This window comes from Microcebus murinus, chromosome 17, assembly GCF_040939455.1.
Source record: "Microcebus murinus isolate Inina chromosome 17, M.murinus_Inina_mat1.0, whole genome shotgun sequence".
In the NCBI taxonomy this organism is placed as follows: domain Eukaryota; kingdom Metazoa; phylum Chordata; class Mammalia; order Primates; family Cheirogaleidae; genus Microcebus; species Microcebus murinus.
In genome coordinates, this window is record NC_134120.1 from 59,477,241 (window position 1) to 59,498,630 (window position 21,390).

Here is a 21,390-nt window from a genome sequence, read left to right on the forward strand (position 1 = left end):
AGGTGATCCTTCTGCCTCAGCCTCCTGAGAAGCTGGGACTACAGGTACATGCCACCAAGCCCAGCTATTTTTTTTTTTTTTTTCTATTTTAGTTGCCTGGCTAATTTCTTTCTCTACTATTTTTAGTAGAGATAGGGTCTCACTTTGCTGAGGCTAGTCTCGAACTCCTGACCTCAAGGGGTCCTCCTGCCTTGGCTTCCCAAAGTGCTAGGATTACAGGGGTGAGCCGCCGTGCTTGGCTACTGTGGTTTTTTTATAGTAGCTATCCTGAATATGAAGTAGTATCTCACTGTGATTTGAATTTGCATCTCCCTAATGATTAGTGAATGTTGAGCTTCTTTGCATGTGCTTATTATTAGCCATTTGTATACCTCCTTTGCAGAAATGTTTGTGAAAGTTCTTTGTGCATTTTCAAATTGAGTTGTTTGCTTTTGTTGTTGTTGTCGAGTTGTAGGAGTTATTTATATATTCTAGATATTAATCCCTTATCAGATACATGATTGGCAATGTTTTCTCTCATTCTGTGGGTTGTTCCTTGCATTTTTTTCAGTATATTACAGGGGTAAAAATTTTTAGGTTACATATGTTGCCTTTGTCCCACCTGAGTCAGAGCTTTAAGCATGTACGTCCCCCAGATGGTGTGCACCACACCCATTGGGTGTATATATACCCATCCCTTCTTCCTTGCTCCCACCTGCCCCAACACCCGATGAATATTACTACTATATGTGCACTTAAGTGTTGATCAGTTAATACCAATTTTATAGTGAGTACATGTGGTGCTTGTTTTTACATTCTTGAGATACTTCACTTAGCAGAATGGGCTCCAGCTCTATCCAGGATAATACAAGAGGCGCTAGATCACCATTGTTTTTTTGTGGCTGAATAGTACTCCCTGGTATACATATACCACATTTTATTAATCCACTCATGTATTAATGGGCACTTGGGTTGTTTCCACATCATTGTTCTGCTATAAACATTCTAGTGCAGATGTCTTTTTTATAAAATGTCTTTTTTCCTTTGGGTAAATGCCCAGTAATGGGATTGCTGGATCAAATGATAGTTCTACTTGTAGCTCTTTAAGGTATGTCCATGTTGCTTTCCACAGAGGTTGCACTAGTTTGCAGTCCCACCAACAGTGTAGGAGTGTTCCTATCTCTCCAGATCCATGCCAACATCTATTGTTTTGGGACTTTTTGATAAAGGCCATTTTTATTGGAGTTAAGTGATGATATCCCATTGTGGTTTTGATTTGCATTTCGCTGATGATTAGAGATGTTGAGCATTTTTTCATATGTTTGTTGGCCATTAGTCTATCTTCTTTGGAAAAGTTTCTGTTCATGTCCTTTGCCCACTTTGATTTTTTTCTTGCTGATTTTTCTGAGTTCTATGTAGATTCTAGTAACAGCCCTTTATCAAATGTGTAGCATGCAAATATTTTCTTCCATTCTGTATGTTGTCTGTTTGCTCTTGTGATAGTTTCCTTGGCTCTGCAGAAGCTTTTTAATTTGATCAGGTTCCATTTATTTATTTTCATTGTTGTTGTGATTGCCTTTGGGGTCTTCATAAATTCTTTGCTCAATGTCATAAGAGTTTTTCCAACATTTTCTTCTAGTTGATTTTTGTGAGAGGTGAAGATCCTATTTCAGTCTTCTACATATGACAATCCAGTTTTCCCAGCACCATTTATTGAATAAGGATTCTTTTCCCCAGTGTATGTTTTTGTCTGTTTTGTCAAAGATTAGGTGGCTATATGTGGATGGTTTTAACAGTTCTGTTTCATTGGTCTATGTCTCTGTTCTTGGGCCAGTGCCATGCTATTTTAGTTACTATAGCTTATATATAGCTTGAAGTCTGGTAAATTGATGCCTCCCAATTTGTTCGTTTTCCTTAACATTGCTTTTGCTATACAGAGTCTTCTCTGGTTCCATGTGAGTGTAGAATTAATTTTTTCTAGATCTGCAAAAAATGATGATGGGGGCCGGGCGTGGTGGCTCAAGCTTGTAATCCTAGCTCTCTGGGAGGCCGAGGCAGGCGGATTGCTCAAGGTCAGGAGTTCAAAACCAGCCTGAGCGAGACCCTGTCTCTACTATAAAAAAATAGAAAGAAATTAATTGGCCAACTAATATATATATATATATAATTAGCCGGGCATGGTGGCGCATGCCTGTAGTCCCAGCTACTCGGGAGGCTGAGGCAGTAGGATTGCTTGAGCCCAGGAGTTTGAGGTTGCTGTGAGCTAGACTGACGCCACGGCACTCACTCTAGCCTGGGCAACAAGCGAGACTCTGTCTCAAAAACCAAAAAAAAAAAAAAAAAAAAAAAATGATGATGGTATTTTAATAGGGATTGCATTGAATCTTTAGATCACTTTGGGTAGTATAGACATTTTAACAATGTTGATTCTTCCAACCCATGAGCATGGTATGGTTTTCCACCTGTTTACATCCTCTGCTATTGCCTTCCTCAGTGATTCGTAGTTCTCCCTGTAGAAGTCTTTTACCTCCTTAGTTAAATATATTCCTAGGTATTTTATTTTCTTTGTTGCTATTGTGAATGGTATTGAGTCTTTAAATTGGTTCTTAGTTTGTTGTTGAAGTATAGGAATGCTACTGATACCTTGGTTTTGTAACCTAAGACTTTGCTGAATTTCTTTATCAATTTCAGTAGTCTTGTGGCAGAATCTTTGGGGTTTTCTAGATATAAGATCATATCATCTGCAAAGAGTGATAGTTTGACCTCTTCTGCCCCCATGGTTTCCTTGTATTGTCTGATTGCAGTTAGGACTTCCAACACTATGTTGAATAGAAGTGGAGATAGTGGGCAACCTTGTCTGGGTTCTAAGTAAGAATGCTTTCAATTTTTCCCCATTCAGTATAATGTTGGCTGTGGGTTTGTCATATATGGCTTGTATCATTTTTAGGTAAGTCCCGTCTATGCCTATTTTGTTAAGTGTTCTTATCATAAAAGGGTGTTGAATTTTGTCGAATGCTTTTTCTGCATGTATGGAGGGGATCATATGGTCTTTGTTTTTATTTCTATTTATGTGGTGAATTACATTTATAGATTTGTGTATGTTGAACCATCCCTGCATTTCTGGAATGAAGCCAACTTGATCGTCACGGATTATTTTTTTGATAAGTACCTGAATTCAGTTTGCTAGGATTTTATTGAGAATTTTTGCATTTATATTCATAATGGATATTGGCCTGTAGTTTTCTTTTTTTGTTGCGTCCTTTGCTGGTTTTGGTATCAAGATGATTTTGGCTTCATAAAATGTGTTGGGGAGGATTCCTTCCTTCTCAATATTATGGAATTATTTCTGCAGGATAGGCACCAGTTCTTCTTTGTGGGTCTGGTAAAATTCCCGTGTGAAACCATCTGGTCCGGGACTTTTCCTTTAGGAAAGTTTTTGAGTCTTTGTAATTTCATTCTCCTTTTGGAAGAATGCTTGACCCACTGCTTACTAGCTCATGTATTCATCTACCCAATGTAGATGTGTTATGTGCCATGCCCTGGGATGACCACAGGAGAAAAGACCCCTGCCCTGGAATAGCTTACATTCTAGCAGAGGAAGTGAACAAAAATGAATAATTATGCAATTCAGTCCATCACTACAGATTTTCGCAAGTGTAGTGCAGTATAGTGAGAGCCGCCTCTATCATAATTTGGGAGTTTAGGAAAGTTGCTAAGAAAATAGCACTTAAACTGGGATTTGGCAGGTGATAAGGCCTGGCTGGGCAGAGGGAACCAGGGTTTGAGGCTGAGAGGCCAGGGGTCAGGAGTGGAAGACCCAGGCTGGACAGGCAGCAGCAGTTGTTTCCAGCTGGAGGGACAACACTGAAAACTCAAGCAGCACAGTGACCCTTAAAAGCTTATTCTGGCTCCTGTGCCAAGCATGATTTAACAAGGAGTCCTTCCTTGCCCCTGCCCCATCCGATATTCCCCACATCCCACCTCAGGCCCCATTCTGAACTGGGCCTCGGTCATCTGATGAATGCAGCTGATCTATCTGGCTGTACGCTTATCCTTAGCCTGGTTACCCTTGCTGCAGCCAGAGTGATTGTTTTTGTTTCTTTGTTTGCTAATAGCTTTCCTGAGATATAATTCACATAGTATACAATTCTGTGGTTTCTAGTATACTCACAGAGTTGTGTAACCATCACCACAATCTAAGTTTATTTTTATTTTTTGACACAGAGTCTCACTTTGTTGCCCAGGCTAGAGTGAGTGCTGTGGCATCAACCTAGCTCACAGCAACCTCAAACTCCTGGGCTCAAGCGATCCTCCTGCCTCAGCCTCCCAAGTAGCTGGGACTGCAGGCATGTGCCACCATGCCCGGCTAATTTTTTCTATATATATATATATATTAGTTAGCCAATTAATTTCTTTCTATTTATAGTAGAGACGGGGTCTCGCTCTTGCTCAGGCTGGTTTCGAACTCCTGACCTCAAGCAATCTGCCCGCCTCAGCCTCCCAGAGTGCTAGGATTACAGGCGTGAGCTACCATACCCGGCCACAATCTAAGTTTAGAACACTTTCATTACTCTAAAAAGAAACCCCTTCCATAAAAAGAAAAAAAAAATAAAAAATAAAAAATAAAAAGAAACCCCTTACCCATTAGCAGTTGCTATGGTTTGAACATGGTGTTTCCTGCAAAATTTATGCAGACACTTAATCCCCATTGTTGTGGTACTAAGAGGTAGAGCCTTTTGGGAGGTGATTAAGTCATCAAGGCTCTGCCCACATGAATGAATTGATGCACTTATGAAAGAACCTTCAGAAAGAGTTCACTCTTCTTGTCCTTCCTCCTTCCACCCAGTGAGGACACAGCCACAAGGCACCATCTGGAAGCAGAATGGCCCTCACCAGACACGAGTTCAGATGCCTTGATCTTGGAACCCCCAGCCTCCAGAACTAAAATAAATCAATTTCTTTTCTTTATAAATTACCCAGTCTCGGGTATTTCATCATAGTAGCACACATGTACTAAGAGAGCAATCCATAGTGATCTTTCAAAACTGCAAATCAAATCATGTAACTTGCTTGCTTTAAATCCTTCAGTGGCTCTCATTGCACCTCAATTTAAGTCCAGTTTCTTTGCCATGGTTCCTAAGATCCTGTGTGAGTGGCTCCCATGCACTTGCCTGTCCTCCCCTTGTTACTCCTGCCCCTCACTAGCCCCAGCCACACTGACCCCGCTTCCTGCTCTTTTCTACCCACAGCCCTTGCACTTTGTGTTTCCTCTTCCTGGTGCTCTCTGCCCCCAATGTCCTCACCACCAGCTCTTTCTGCAGGTCTCTCTCTATTACACTTCCCTCTTCACTCCTTCTGAGGGTTTCTACACTCTGTAATTATCTTGTTTACTTATTCAATTACTTGTTTATTACCTATGCCCCACACTGGAGTGTAGGCTTTATCAATAGTGGCAGATGGAGCACCTGCCACATGGCAGACACCAGCAATCAAGTGTTGAATGACAGAAGGATTAGCAGACAAAGGGAGAAAGGCATGTAAAGGTCATCACCCTGGGCTGGGCGAAGGCACCATTCACTAGGATGGGGAGAACTTGAGGCAGGCAAATGGGAGGCAGTGTCAGTAGACCCATCTAGACACATTAAATTTGAGATGCCTCCAAGATACTCAAATGGTGATAGCATATGAGCAGCTGGAGTTTTATGAGTTTAAAGCTGGAAACAGTAGACTAGCCTGGCTGTGTAAACCCCATGCGATGTCACTGGATATAGATGAATGGGGATGAACAAAGGGGCTCACCTATGAGAAGAGGCCCTTGGGGATCCCAGCATCAGGCATCACACACATTACAGACTGGGAGCTTGCATCAGTGAAAGGATGAATAAATGAATGGAAGAAAAAGAAGAAAACAGCAAAGGTGGCTGGGAAGGGGTGGACAGAGGGATGGGGAAAGCCAGAGATGCACTAGGGTGACCAGGAGATGAAACGGAGTTTCAGGCCAAAGATTGTGGCCAACAGAATCAAATTCCTGTGGGAGGACTCAGAAGATAAAGAGGCACCATGGCTCTGGAATTTGGCAATGTGGAGGTCTCTGATGCCTTTAGTTAGAGCAGGTTAGGTGGACTGGCAGGAGTGGAGGCCACCCGATCGAAGCGCTGAGAAGATTAAGGTAGGGGAAATGCTATACTGTCACACTGTTCCTAGAATGTGCTGTAACAAATTTGTTTTGGTAATTTGTTATAGCAATAGGAATCTAATGCATTTATTCCATGAAATAAAAAGGAAAGTTCTAAGAATGGCCTTTATCAAAAAGTCTCCAAACAATAAATGCTGGCATGGATGTGGAGAGAGAGGAACACTCCTACACTGCTGGTGGGACTGCAAACTAGTTCAACCTCTGTGGAAAGCAATATGGAGATACCTTAAAGCGATACAAGTGATACCCAAAAGATCCAATGACACTCTCCAAAAAAGACACTTGCACTCGAATGTTTATAGCAGCACAATTCATAATTGCAAGGCTGTGGAAACAGCCCAAGTGCCCATCAATCCAAGAATGGATTAATAAAATGTGGTATATGTATACCATGGAGTACTATTCAGCTCTAAGAAACAATGGTGATATAGCACATCTTATATTTTCCTGGTTAGAGCTGGAACCCATACTACTAAGTGAAGTATCCCAAGAATGGAAAAACAAGCACCACATATACTCACCAGCAAACTGGTATTAACTGAGCAGCACCTAAGTGGACACATAGGTACTACAGTAATAGGGTATTGGGCAGGGGGGAGGGGGGAAATACATACATAATGAGTGAGATGTGCACCATCTGGGGGATGGTCATGCTGGAGACTCAAACTTGGGGGGGGAGGGGGGAATGGGCATTTATTGAAACCTTAAAATCTGTACCCCCATAATATGCTGAAATAAAAAAAAATCACAAAAAAAGGAAAGTTCATTTTCTCACAAATTAAGAAGAAAAATCATCTGACTATATCCATGTGTACTCAAAAAGGCAGTTGGTAGAATTCCTTATCTATTCCTAATAAAATTGTAAGTTAGGCCGGGCGCTGTGGCTCACGCCTGTAATCCTAGCTCTTGGGAGGCCGAGGCGGGCGGATTGCTCAAGGTCAGGAGTTCAAAACCAGCCTGAGCAAGAGCGAGACCCCGTCTCTACTATAAATAGAAAGAAATTAATTGGCCAACTGATATATATATATATAAATTAGCCGGGCATGGTGGCGCATGCCTGTAGTCCCAGCTACTCGGGAGGCTGAGGCAGAAGGATCACTCGAGCCCGGGAGTTTGAGGTTGCTGTGAGCTAGGCTGATGCCATGGCACTCACTCTAGCCTGGGCAACAAAGCGAGACTCTGTCTCAAAAAAAAAAAAAAAAAAAAAAAAAAAAAAAAAAAAAAATTGTAAGTTAAATCAAAATTAAAGGAAAATACTTTAAATGTGATAATGAGTATTTACTAAAATCCAAAAATATAAAGCAAACTAAGAGGAAAGATCAAAGTTGTTTCCACTAAAATCCAGAACAAGACAGGGATGTGCACTACTGTTCAACATTATATTGGCTGTTGGGGCACAAAACCTGTAATCCTAGCACTATGGGAGGCCAAGGTGGGAGGACTGCTTGAGGTCAGGAGTTTAGGACTAGCCTGAGCAAGAGTGAGACCCCATCTCCACAAGAAATAGAAAAATCTGCTGGGTATGGTGGCATGTGCCTGTATTCCCAGCTACTTGGGAAGTAGAGGCAGGAGGATCGCTTGAGACTAGGAGTTTGAAGTTACAGTGAGCTGTCAGGATGCCATTGCACTCCAGTCTGGATGACAGAGCAAGACCCTGTCTCAAAAAAACCAAAAAACAAATAAACAAACAAAAACATTGTATTTGAGAATCTAGCTAGACAGTGCAATTAGAATTGGTTTCAATGATTTTAAAGTTCAATTGGGATGAGTGCAATGGCTCACACCTGTAATCCCAGTGAGTTGGGAGGCTGAGGCCAGAAATTTAAGACCACCCTGGGCAACATTCAAGATACCCTCCCCTCTGAGAAATGAGCTATGAGGACTCATTTCTCATAGCCCACTGCACTCCAGCCTGGGCGACAGAGACTCCAAAAATGTTTAATTAGAACAACAGATATAGATCCCAAAATATTATGAATAGAAGAGTAGGGGGTGGGGAGTAGCTGGCCAAAAAATAGGTAGAATTTTTTCTAAAAAAAGTAGAATTCAGAAAGAGCTGCAGATGTATATGGGAAACTAATATATGGCCAAAATGGCATTTTTGTTGAGATGATTTATTTGATGGGTGGTCCTGGCATTATTGGCCAACCTTAGGGAAAAAAACAAAAGCTGGACTCTAACCTAGTGATTCTCAACTGGTGGGGGACATCAGACAAGGTCTGGGGACATCTTTGGTTATCACAACTGAGGGTGTTATTGGTATCTAGCACACAGAGATGAAGGATACTGGTAAATGTCTTACAATGCACAGGACAGCCCTTGCCACAAAGAATTATCTGGCCCCAAGTGTCAATAGTCCTATCTGAGAAATCCTGCTGTAAACGAACCTAAAACACTGAAATACCTTTCTGCTATTTTAAGGATTTCATAATAAATATTAAAAAATAAAACAATCATTTTAAATGGAGATATTAGAAGAAAAATGGAAGAATATTCATATAACTTTGGAGTAGAAAAAACTTCTTAAGCAAGTTTGGAAGCCTAAATGTCAAGGAGAAAAAGCTATATTTGACTACACAGAAAATTAAATTTTCCTAGAAAAAGATACAATAAAAAATAAGCAAATGATAGGCTGAGAAAATATTTATAAAATATGTGGGAGACAAAGAGTCAAAAGCCCTAATATGCAAGACTACCTATATATTTTCAAGAAAAAAGACCTCCATCGGCCAGGGTTGGAGAAAAAACATTTTTTAATTAAAAAAAAAAAAAAGAAAAAGACCAATGGGCCAATAAGAAAATAAGCAAGCAGCATAATTCACAACTGCAAACGTGGAAACAACCCAAGTGCCCATCAATACATGAGTGGATTAATAAAATGTGGTATATATATACCATGGAGTACTATTCAGCTATAAGAAACAACGGTGAAACAGCACCTCTTGCATTTGGATAGAGCTGGAACCCATTCTATTAAGTGAAGTATCCCAAGAGTGGAAAAATAAGCACCACATGTACTCACCAGCAAATTGGTATTAACTGATGAACACCTAAGTGGACGTATAGGAATAACATCTATCGGGCGTCGGGCAGATGGGAAGGGAGAGGAGGGGATGGGTACGTACAAACACAATGAATGAGATGCGCACCATCTGGAGGCTGCTGGACACACTTGAAGCTCTGACTCTAGGGGGGAAGGAGTGAGAAAGGCAACACACATAACCTAAACATTTGTACCCCCATAATATGCTGAAATAAAAAAACAATAATAACAAAAAAGAAAATACACAGATGTGTAAGTGACCTAAAGCTTATGAATAGTGATTTAATCTCACAAGAAGTCAGAGAAATGCAAATTAAAGCAACAATAAGACAGCAAAGATTAAAGAATGATTCGTGTTCACAATCCCTTATCTCTAATTCAAAATTCATGAAGTTCTGAAAACTGGAAAGATGTTTTAGTTTGGTAGGTTAGGGGCCAATTCATTTAGCAGCAAGACTTAACCTGAACTAATACGAAGCTATTTGCAAACTCAGTTCATCTTGCTGGATGAGAATATACCTATGTTTTGCTGCAGAGCCATTAATTAATGTGTTTGAATAGGAGGTGCTCCCCCAGAGCCCACTGGAGATGTCATATAACTTCCTAAAATTTAGAAAATTCTGAATTCTAAAACATATGCAAGGATTTTGAATAAGAACTTACAGATCTGTAATCTGCAAGGCTGGCAAAGATGCAGAGTAAAGGAAGCAGTGGCTGAGTTTGAAATATTAAAATAACTTTGGACTCTTAGGATAAATCCCACTTGGTCATGATGTGTTTTCTTTTTATGTAATCTTGGACTTGATTTGCTAACATTTTATTAAGGATATTTAAGTCTATATTCATGAAACCTATTGGTCTGTAATTTTCTTTTCGTAATGTCTTTGTCTTAGGTGAAGCTGGCCTCATAAAAGGAACTGAGCTCTTCCTTTGTTCTCTGAAAGGGTTTGTATAAGATTGGTGTTTATTTTTCATTGAATATTTGATTAAAAAATTAACCAGTGAGGCCGGGTGCCGGTGGCTCATGCCTGTAATCCTAGCACTCTGGGAGCCCGAGGCGGGTGGATTGCTCGAGGTCAAGAGTTCGAAACCAGCCTGAGCAAGAGCGAGACCCCCGTCTCTACTATAAATAGAAAGAAATTAATTGGCCAACTAATATATATAGAAAAAATTAGCCGGGCATGGTGGCGCATGCCTATAGTCCCAGCTACTTGGGAGGCTGAGGCAGGAGGATCGCTTGAGTCCAGGAGTTTGAAGTTGTTGTGAGCTAGGCTGATGCCACGGCACTCACTCTAGCCTAGGCAACAAAGTGAGACCCTGTCTCAAAATAATAATAATAATAATAATAAAATTAAATTAAAAAATTAACCAATGAAACCAGCTGGGTCTGAATTTTTCTTCTTGTGAAGGTTTGGATAACAAATCCAGTTTCTTTTTTTTTTTTTTTTCTTGAGACAGGCTAGAGAGCCCAGACTAGAGAGATGTGGCATTGGCCTAGCTCACAGCAACCTCAAACTCATGGACTCAAGCAATCCTCCTGCCTCAGCCTTCCAAGTAGCTGGGACTACAGGCATGTGCCATCATGCCCAGCTACTTTTTTCTATATATATATTAGTTTCTATATATATATTAGTTTTCTATATATATATTAGTTGGCCAATTAATTTCTTTCTATTTTTAGTAGAGACGGGGGTCTCACTCTTGCTCAGGCTGGTTTCGAACTCCTGACCTTGAGTGATCCTCTGGCCTCAGCCTCCCAGAGTGCTAGAATTACAGGCGTGAGCCATCACACCCGGCCCAAATCAATTTCTTTTTAACAACAAGCCCCAAATTATATATCCCTGTGTGTTCATGGTCAGAACTTGGTCTCATGTTCACCTCTAGCCAACCAAGGTGAGAAAAATGGCTTTAAATGATTGGTTTAGACAAGTCAGGGTTTATCCTTGGACAAGGACAAGGGGCAACTTAACCAAGAGTGGAACCCAAACAAAGTGAGAGTTCTGTTGGCAAAGAAGGGAGTAACAGGGATTATGTTGGCAAACCAGTGTCTGCTATTGCACGAGAAAGGGGGAGGAAAGAAAAAAAATCCGGAAGACTGAGGAATTACCCAAAAGAGACTAAATTAAATCTAGAAGGGGCCGGGCGCGGTGGCTCACGCCTGTAATCCTAGCTCTCTGGGAGGCCGAGCCGGGCGGATCGTTTGAGTTCAGGAGTTCGAAACCAACCTGAGCAAGAGCGAGACCCCGTCTCTACTATAAATAGAAAAATTAATTGGCCAACTAATATATATATAGAAAAAATTAGCCGGGCATGGTGGCGCATGCCTGTAGTCCCAGCTACTGGGGAGGCTGAGGCAGGAGGATTGTTTGAGCCCAGGAGTTTGAGGTTGCTGTGAGCTAGGCTGATGCCATGGCACTCACTCTAGCCTAGGCAACAAAGTGAGACTCTGTCTCAAAAAAAAAAAAAAAAATCTAGAAGGATTGTCACCATTAAAAAATCAGTTTCGGCCAGGCACGGTGGCTCACGCCTGTAATCCTAGCACTCTGGGAGGCTGAGGTGGGCGGATAGCTCAAGGTCAGGAGTTCAAAACCAGCCTGAGCAAGAGCGAGACCCTGTCTCTACTATAAATAGAAATTAATTGGCCAACCAATATACATAGAAAACATTAGCCGGACATGGTGGCACATGCCTGTAATCCCAGCTACTCGGGAGGCTGAGGCAGGAGGATTGCTTGAGCCCAGGAGTTTGAGGTTGCTGTGAACTAGGCTGATGCCATGGCACTCACTCTAGCCTGGGCAACAAAGTGAGACTCTGTCTCAAAAAAAAAAATAAAGTCAGTTTCTCCCTCCAGAAATGATGGTTCAGTTGTGAGGTAACCCTCTAGTAAGGCATTGGAAAAGTTACTTGATTTGGTTTGTTTTTAATAAAAGTTGAAATAAACTATTTGAGTAATAGAGTAAAATGTATATGTTAAGAGACAGACAAACTTTTTAATAAAAGTTGGAGCAAACAAACAATTGTCAGTTTGCTCTTTTTCCACCTTCATCAAGAATGAGGGTTCAGTACAGGACATGCTCACAAATAGAAAATAAAGTTACTTCTTTCCCGTTTGAGCCGTAGTATGTACCCTACTCCAGCCCACCTCTTTCCCTTACACACATAGTGGTTTTAAAGGAAAAACTTTAGACAAATTAGATTTAACAGAGTTTATTTGAACAATTAGATTTAACAGGGTATATATGAGCAAAGAGTGATTCACGAATTGGGCAACACTCAGAACCAGAAGAGGTTCAGGGAGTTCCACCCAGAAGTATGGGCAGTGAGCTTTTGTAGGGTGAACACAAGCAAAGTAGAAAAATCACCTGACTGGCTATAGCTAGAGATTGGCCTTACTTGGGCACGGTTTGATGAGTTGGCTGTTTGTCATTGGCTGAAATTTGAAAAATATACGCCTATATTAGGTTTCCATTTATTTAAGTACTAAGGTAGGTTGCAATTTGTTGGGTAGGAGCTCAAAGTACATAGACAGCCTCAGGCTAATGGCCGCCTGCTTATTTAATTTAACATGGCATTATAATATTCACTAAAGGCTGTAATCAATCATGACAATCCACTCATGAATATATAACACAAAAAACAAAATGGATAGGAAAGAGGCTGGACTTACAGGGCTATAGCCAAGGAGCCCTCCAGGAGGCATGAAGAGACTCTTATTAGAACAGTGTGGAATGGCCGAAGGCCCTAAAGAGAGTTCATTCCATCCTGTGGCCTCACAGGGCTGTCACATAGATGAGCATGGTAAACAGCATCAGGCCAGCCCTAACTGAAGTGCTGTGACCACCACCCTCCCGGCCCGGGGGACTGAACTTGCAAAATCTTCAGCTCATTATGAACATGAGGCGTGCCATTCTTGAGTTGAGGATGCTTTCACCTGCCATCCATGATCTAAGAAATGAACTCTGGATTCTCAGGGCTCACAGTCTCAAGGAAAATAACCTGTCTGCTTGCCTGCTTGTTTGATTGTTCCAGAAAGGATTTAGGATGCATTAGTCAGGATGGGCTAAGTTTGCTGCAATAACAAACCAAAATTTCAGTGGCTTAATATGACAATGTTTATTTCTCACTGGTCCTATATGGCTCTTAAAGGCTTTTGCCCATAAGTGGCACACATTACTTCTGCCAAAACTTTGTTAATCAAATAAGTCACATAGCCAAACTATTCCTTAAGAGATCAGGAAATGAAACCTTCCCATGGACCTAGAGGAAAACCAGGAAATATCAGTGCACAGTAGGAACGACCACCCTAGGTCTGTGTTTCTGCAATATACACATTGAAAATGCCTCTTGCTGTAAAAATAAACCTATTTTTTGGTAGCACAATTGGTAGCACAATTAAATTTCATTTAGCCTTTGCACTGTTTGCCTTAGTCAATATTTACCGGATCAATCAGTCAGGATATGATGACAGTGTCCCCTGTGAGAGCGGGGCCTTGTCACTGACGCCCAAACTACTGGAAAGCCCTTGCGTTTCTCACCTTCCACACCCTTATCCCCAGGGTTTTCCCCATTCAGGGTGGAGTCTGTCAACTGACAAGACCTAGTCTTTTTGTCCTGGAATTTGACAAATAATTGTTTTAGTGTGGAGTTTTACTGAGTCGAGTGCGTTTGAGTAATGTAAGACTTCTCTTTGACCCTGGACAAGTATAAAAGTAAAGGGCTGGACACAGCCACACAGAGTGGGGTGGGAGGCAGCAGGCTGGGGCACCTCCCCACAGCCACAGCAGGTGGCAGCAGGGGCTAGGGAGGAGTTCCGTCGTGCAAGTTGCGGTCAACGGCTATTTCCGGGCCAGACCCCATCGCAGGGTGCTCCCCATCTGTTTCATGGGGCCTCCCAGCAATCCCAAATCTCCAAGAAACAGGCTCAGAGACGTGCACAGTCACAGGTCCAGCCAGTGGGGAGGGCAGAAGTGGACCCCAGGCCACGTCCAAATCCACTGCCCCTTCCGCCACTCCAGCCCGTCTAAGAGCCAAGCGCGTCTAGCTGAAAGGAACACTAAGGCAGCCGGAAACCAGGACAGAAGGCGGGAGCCCCGTCCTAGCGCTGGGGATGGAGGAGAGGCGCCTGGGGAGCGGGGCCGCCCCGAACCTCGGAGCAGCCTCAGCAGCGGGGCGGCCGCCCAGTCCCCGCTCTGCCCGGCCAGGCAGGCGTCACCCCTTCCGGAGCGCAGAGCCTGGCGACCAGCAGAGGGCGCCCGCCCTGACTCCCCCCACTCCTGGGGCGGCTCCGCCCGCGCTTTGAAAGCTGAGGGGACTTCCGGCGCGTTCCCGCGCTTGCGTCACCCCGAGTAAGTGCCGGCCCCGCGTCCGACTTGGCCGGGCTTGGAATTCCTGAAAGCAGCGCCTTTGGGCGCGGGTTTGGGAGGTGCCGGGCAGAGCGAGGGACGCTGGGAGCGACGGGGGAGCAGAGAGCCAACACAGCACGCCGCCGCGCTGGCGCTCAGGCCAGGGACGTTTGGGGGCACTGTAAGAAATGTGCTCAGGCCGGGCGGGCTCACGCCTGTGATCCTAGCACTCTGGGAGGCCGAGGCGGGCGGATCGCTTGAGATCAGGAGTTCGAAACCAGCCTGAGCAAGAGCGAGACCCCGTCTCTACTATAAATAGAAAGAAATTAATTGGCCAACTAATATATATAGAAAAATTAGCCAGGCATGGTGGCGCATGCCTGTAGTCCCAGCTACTCGGGAGGCTGAGGCAGGAGGATCGCTTGAGCCCAGGAGTCTGAGGTTGCTGTGAGCTAGGCTGACGCCACAGCACTCACTCTAGCCCGGGCAACAGAGCGAGACTGTCTCAAAAAAAAAAAAAAAATTGTCTCAGAACCATCCCGGGTGGAGAGGATTGCCCCACTGCCTTCTGAAGGGCTTCTGTCCGGTTGCTCGTGTGCAACGCTGGCTGGAGCCGCCGGACTGGTCTCGCTGCAGCCTGGCGGGAAAGGTGGGGCCGAGGTCTGGAGAGGAGCGCAGCAGCGGTCTGGTTTCACAGCTCACCTGTGGGAGGGGACCCTGAGGAAGCCACCCACAATTACCACCAAGCTCCTCATCTCGGAGCCATTTATAATAGGGGGAGATTTGTGTGTGTTTGGGTTATATTCTGGGAAGTGGAGTTTTTTGTTCAAGGGTAAAGGCACACGTAATTTTGCTGCCTGTTGTCTAATCTCCTGATATAGATGGTGCACCAATTTGCATTTCCCCCTGCAATCTATGTGAGTACCTGCCTTTGTCCTCTCACAGCCTTACTGACAGAGTACACTGCAGACTCTTGGCTAATCTGACAGGTGAGGAATAGCACCTTAGTGCATTTTTATTTTGCATTTCTGATATTAGGAACAAGATTGAGCATCATACCTGTGCACAAGACTTTTCATTGCAGTATTAATTGCATTAGCAAAAGACAGGAAAAATAAAACCACAATGAGATACTATCTCACACCCATTAGGATGACAACTATTTAAAAAACAAAACAAGTGTTGTGAGGATGTGGAGAAATTGGAGCTGTGCGCCGTTGGTAGGAATGTAAAATAATTCCGCTGCTGTGGAAGATAGTATGGAGGTTCCTCAAAACATTTAACATAGAATTGCTGTATGATCCAACAATTCCACTTCTAGGAATATACTGTAAAGAACTAGAAGCAGGGTTTTGAAGAGATACTTAGACACCCATATTCATAGCAGCACTATTCGCAATAGCCAAAAGGTGGAAGCAACCCAAATGTCCACTGACAGATGAATGAATAAACACGTGGTATGTACCTACAATGGGATATTATTCAGCCTTGAAAAGCAAGGAAATTCGGACACATGCTACAACATGGATAAAACGAGGACATTATACTAAGTCAATCACAAAATAAGCCAGTTGCAAAAAGACAAATACTATATGATTTCCCTTATATGAGGTACCTACCGTGTTTCCCCGAAGATAAGACTTACCCATAAAATAAGCCCTAGCAGGATTTCTAAGCATGTGTACAATATAAGCCCCACCCTGAAAGTAAGACCTAGTGATGGACGTGGCTATGCAGAGTATCTGCACAACCCATGCATTTCGGTGGGGAACAGTAAAGAAGATGAGCAGCCCTTCTCATCTGCCCCATCGTGACAGCTCCTGTCCCAGAGGTGACCGGAAAGGTGTGGGCAGCCCCACCAAGGTCGGCTTCCCCTGTCAGGTCCTGGCCATCCTGTGCATGCTGCAAGCTGAGGCTTTGAGGGGAAAATAACACATCCCCTGAAAATAAGAAATAAATATAAGACCCTGTCTTATTTTCGGGGAAGCACGGTAGGTTTGTGGTAGGTGTGTAAGTACCATCTAGGTTTGCGTAAGTACACTCTATGATGTTCGTGCAATGATGAAATCTCGTAATGACACATTTCTCAAAACATATCCAGTGACACCAAACTGCAATAGAAATTTATTTCTCACAGTTCCAGAAGCTGGAAAGATCACGGTGCCAGTGGGTTTGGTGTCTGGTGGAGACTTGCTCTTGCTCTGCTCCAGAGATGACGCCTTGCAACTGCATCCTCACAGAGCGAAAGAGGCCAACATGTTCATTCCAGCCTCTTTAGCAAGGGCTCTATCCCATTCATGAGGGCAGAGCCCCAAAGGCCCACTACCTGATACTGTCACATTGGGGATTAAGTTTCAACATATGAATTTTGGGGATACACCAACTTTCAGACGATAGCAGAAAGTGAATAAAATGTTCAGTTAATTTTTCACAAAAAAAGATGAGATAATAAAATACGCAATACTTATAAATTCTTTTAAAAAGAATGCTGTATGTTTTTGGAGGTTACCTTGTATGTAGAGATTCCTTTTTTTTGTTTGTTTGTTTACTAAGATTTTTCTCAGAGATGTCTGTTGAATTTTATAAAATGGTTTTTCTGCATCTATTGAGATTATTATATGGTTTTTCTCTTTTTATCTGCTTATATGGTATGTTTATAGAGTTTTCTAACATTAATCACTTTTATGTTTCTGGAATAAACTCAACTTAGTTAAGACCAATTGCCATTTTAATACTGTTGAATTTGGTTTGCTAATAATTTTTTGGGATTTTTGCAGTTATCGTTACTGACTTCTAATTTAATTGCTTCTATCCTCCTGATGAGCTTGGCCTGTGATTGCCTGGCCTTTTTTTTTTTTTTTTGTCATGCAGCCCTTGCCTGTCACTGTTATCAGGGTTACATTGGACCTGAGCTGAGAAATGTTCTCTCTTTTTCTGTTCTTCGAAAGAGTTTGTTCTTTTATAGTTGAAATGATCTGTCCTTGACAGTTGATGGAACTTGCCTATAAAGCCATTTGGGGCCTGGCGCAGTGCTGTAATCCTACCACTCTGAGAGGCTGAAGCAGGAGGATTGCTTGAGTTCAGGAGTTCCAGACCAGCCTAAGCAACAGCGAGACCCCATTTCTACTAAAAATAGAAAATATTAGCCAGTCAACTAGAAATAGAAACAAAAAATTATCCAGGTGTGGTGGCTCGTGCCTGTAGCCCCTGCTACTCTTGAGGCTGAGGCAGGAGGATCACTTGGAGTCCAGGAGTTTGAGGTTGCTGTAAGCTAGGCTGATGCTATGGCACTCTAGCCCGGGCAACAAAGCGAGACTCTGTCTCAAAAAAAAAAAAGCCATTTGGGTTTCATATTTTCTTTGTGGGGAGATTTTTAGTTAATAGCTCAATCTTTTTAATGATTACCAAAAAAACCCTCAAGCTCCTTTTTATAATATTTTTTTTCTTTTGAGACAGGGTCTTGCTCTGTCACCTAGACTGGAGTGCAGTGGCATGACCATAGCTCACTGCAACCTCAAATTCCTGGGCTCAAGCAATCCTCCTGCCCCAACTTCACAAGTAGCTGGGATTACAGGCATGTGCCACCATGCCTGGCTAATTTATTTTTATTTTTAATTTTTATATGTTTAATTTTTGCTATGTTGCCTAGGCTGGTCTCAAATTCCTGTCCTCTCAAGCTTCTTTTTTTTCCCTCTTATTTTTATTTTATTTATTTTTTTTTGAGACAGAGTCTTGCTTTTTGTTGCCCAGGCTAGAGTGAGTGCCGTGGAGTTGGCCTAGCTCACAGCAACCTCAAACTCCTGGGCTCAAGCGATCCTGCTGCCTCAGCCTCCCGAGTAGCTGGGACTTTTTTCTTCTTTTGAGCCACTGTGCCGGACCTTTTTTCTTCTTTTGAAAAAAATTTATTATGGAAAATATAAACCATATACAAAATAGGAGAGAATGTGCTCATTACCCAGATTCTATAATTAACAATTGATGAACAAACCTTTTCATCTATACACCCACCTACTTCCCCTACCCACATCCTAGACCATTTGGAAACTAATTGCAAACATCATTATCACTTTATCTGTAACTATTCCAGTAGCATCTCTAAAAGATAAGGATTATTTTTAAAAAACCCTAATATATTGCACTCACAAAAATTTAGCAAGACTGCAATATCAGGCCGGGCGCGGTGGCTCACGCCTGTAATCCTAGCTCTCTGGGAGGCCGAGGCGGGCGGATTGCTCGAGGTCAGGAGTTCGAAACCAGCCTGAGCAAGAGCGAGACCTCGTCTCTACTATAAATAGAAAGAAAGTAATTGGCCAACTAATATATACAAAAAATTAGCCGGGCATGGTGGCGAATGCCTGTAGTCCCAGCTACTTGGGAGGCTGAGGCAGGAGGATTGCTTGAGCCAGGAGTTTGAGGTTGCTGTGAGCTAGGCTGATGCCACAGCACTCACTCTAGCCTGGGCAACAAAGCGGGACTCTGTCTCAAAAAAAAAAAAAAAAAAACTTAGTTTATCAAAACTCACTGAATCCCTAAAAAAAAAAAAAAAAAAAAAAAAAGACTGCAATATCAAATATTCAGTCTGTTTTCATCTTTCTCCAATTGTCTTATGTCTTGTTTTTGTTGCTGGTGTTATTTTTTGTTAATTTTATTTACATTTTTTAGTTTGTTTGAATCAAGAGCCAAATAAAGTCCTCCTTCCTCAGTCTCCTCACGGGTCTGCTCAAGATCTGCGAGTCCCATCCCTGCTCCCTCTCCCATCTGCCTTTCGTTCTCAAGACATACACGGGGCCGGGCGCGGTGGCTCACGCCTGTAATCCTAGCACTCTGGAGGCCAAGGTGGGCGGATTGCTCGAGGTTAGGAGTTCAAAACCAGCCTGAGCAAGAGCGAGACCCTGTCTCTACTATAAATAGAAAGAAATTAGTTGGCCAACTAATATATATAGAAAAAATTGGCCGGGCATGGTGGCGCATGCCTGTAGTCCCAGCTACTCGGGAGGCTGAGGCAGCAGGATTGCTTGAGCCCAGGAGTTTGAGGTTGCTGTGAGCTAGGCTGACGCCATGGTACTCACTCTAGCCTGGGCAACAAAGCAAGACTCTGTCTCAAAAAAAAAAAAAAGAAAAGAAAAAGACATACACGGGACTGGTTAAAAATGGGCAAAGGAGGCTGGGCGAGGTGGCTCACACTTGTAATCCTAACACTTTGGGAGGCCGAGGCGGGGGAGAATCGCTGGAATGCAGGAGTTGAGGTTGCAATGAGTTGTGATGATGCCACTGCACTGTAACTGGGGCAACAGAGGAAGACTCTGTCTCTGAAAAAAAAAAAAAAACAACGGCCTAGGTATTGGGTGTTACACTACTGTGAAATTTGTATATGTGCAATATAGGAGGGGGAAGAGCAGCAGACTCTTTGGTGATGACTCCCAAGGGAGCAGAGGCCAAAGCCCCTCCTTTGTGGCTCCAAGGACAGACCATGCTGGGCCCAGCCTTAGGTCACTCCTGCTCCCAGGGCCCCAAACAAGGCCCCATCCTGCCTCAGCCTAGGCTTCCTTGAAGTGTTCTTGGGGACTAAGCAGGTTTCTGTGGGCCTTGGGTCCCTGCCACAGTCCACCGTGATGGCCACCAGACTTCTCTGCTCATCCTGCCTCACACGTGTGCAGATGCACATGGGAAAGTACTGCACATAGTTTCTGAGTTATCTAGTCCCTCTTCGGAGCGTGCATGAGCACAGACAGGCAAGGCAGTGCAGGGAAAGGGCCTTGCACACTGACCAGGCTGGGGGGTCATCATAGTAGGAATGGTCTCAAGAGCATCATGCCAGATTTGGGGCCAACATTTGAGTGTTGGAACTGATGGGTGAGGCAGAAGCAAGACTAAAGTGACAATGGGAAGCCATTCAGAGCTGAGCAAGATGGGGTTAGGAAAAGTAGAAAAATGGGGGCCAATGGCTGGGCTTGGTTGCTCATACCTGTAATTCCAGCACTTTGGGAGGCCAAGGCAGGAGGATGGCTAGAGGTCCAGAGTTTGAGACCAGCCTGAGTAAGAATGAGACCCTGTCTCTACTAAAAATAAAAAAATTTAGCTGGGCATGGAGGCATGCGCCTGTTAAAAAATTAGCTCCTCGGGAGCCTGAGGCAGGAGGATTGCTTGAGCCCAGGAGTTTGAGGTTGCTGTGAGCTAGGCAGATGCTAAGGCACTCTAGCCCAGGCAACTGTCCCGGAAAAAGAAAGAAAAATGAGGGCCAAGACTGTGAACACTTTGCTCCTGCCCAGACATAGGGCAAGCAAGTGGCTTTCCGAAAAATACCCCAGGCCAGCTGTACTCAGACAGCCCAGGACCCCTAAGAAGAGAAGGAGGGCCCAACCCCACCCAGCCAGCACAGGGCCAATGCATGGGTCCTCCATGGGACCCGTGACCATGGCACATGCCCACTCGCAGTCACATCTGTTCCTCTCCCCTTTTATCCTGCACATGCTCTCTTAAGCACTCTGTCCTGGTATTTGCAAGTTCTGTTTACTAGACAGATTCTCATCTCTTTTTCATCTTAAGAGTTGAGGGTTAGGCTGGGTGTGGTGGCTCACGCCTGTAATCCTAGCACTCTGGGAGGCGAGCGGATTGTTCAAGCTCAGGAGTTTGAAACCAGCCTGAGCAAGAGTGAGACTCCGACTCTGTCTCTACTAAAAATAGAAGGAAATTAATTGGCCAACTTAAAAAAAAAAATCAACCGGGCATGGTGGCGCATGCCTGTAGTCCCAGCTACTCGGGAGGCTGAGGCAGAAGGATCGCTTGAGCCAGGAGTTTGAGGTTGCTGTGAGCTAGGCTGACGCCACGGC

General features: G+C 43.6%; 1 long non-coding RNA gene across 1 annotated transcript; it reads left to right on the forward strand.

The window, feature by feature from the left end:
* The first annotated feature begins 14,457 nt into the window (after positions 1–14,457).
* Positions 14,458–17,841, forward strand: LOC142861593 (uncharacterized). Its single transcript, XR_012912827.1, has 3 exons — positions 14,458–14,563; positions 15,506–15,549; positions 16,698–17,841. It is a non-coding gene; the product is annotated as an uncharacterized LOC142861593 (long non-coding RNA).
* Positions 17,842–21,390: the final 3,549 nt, after the last annotated feature.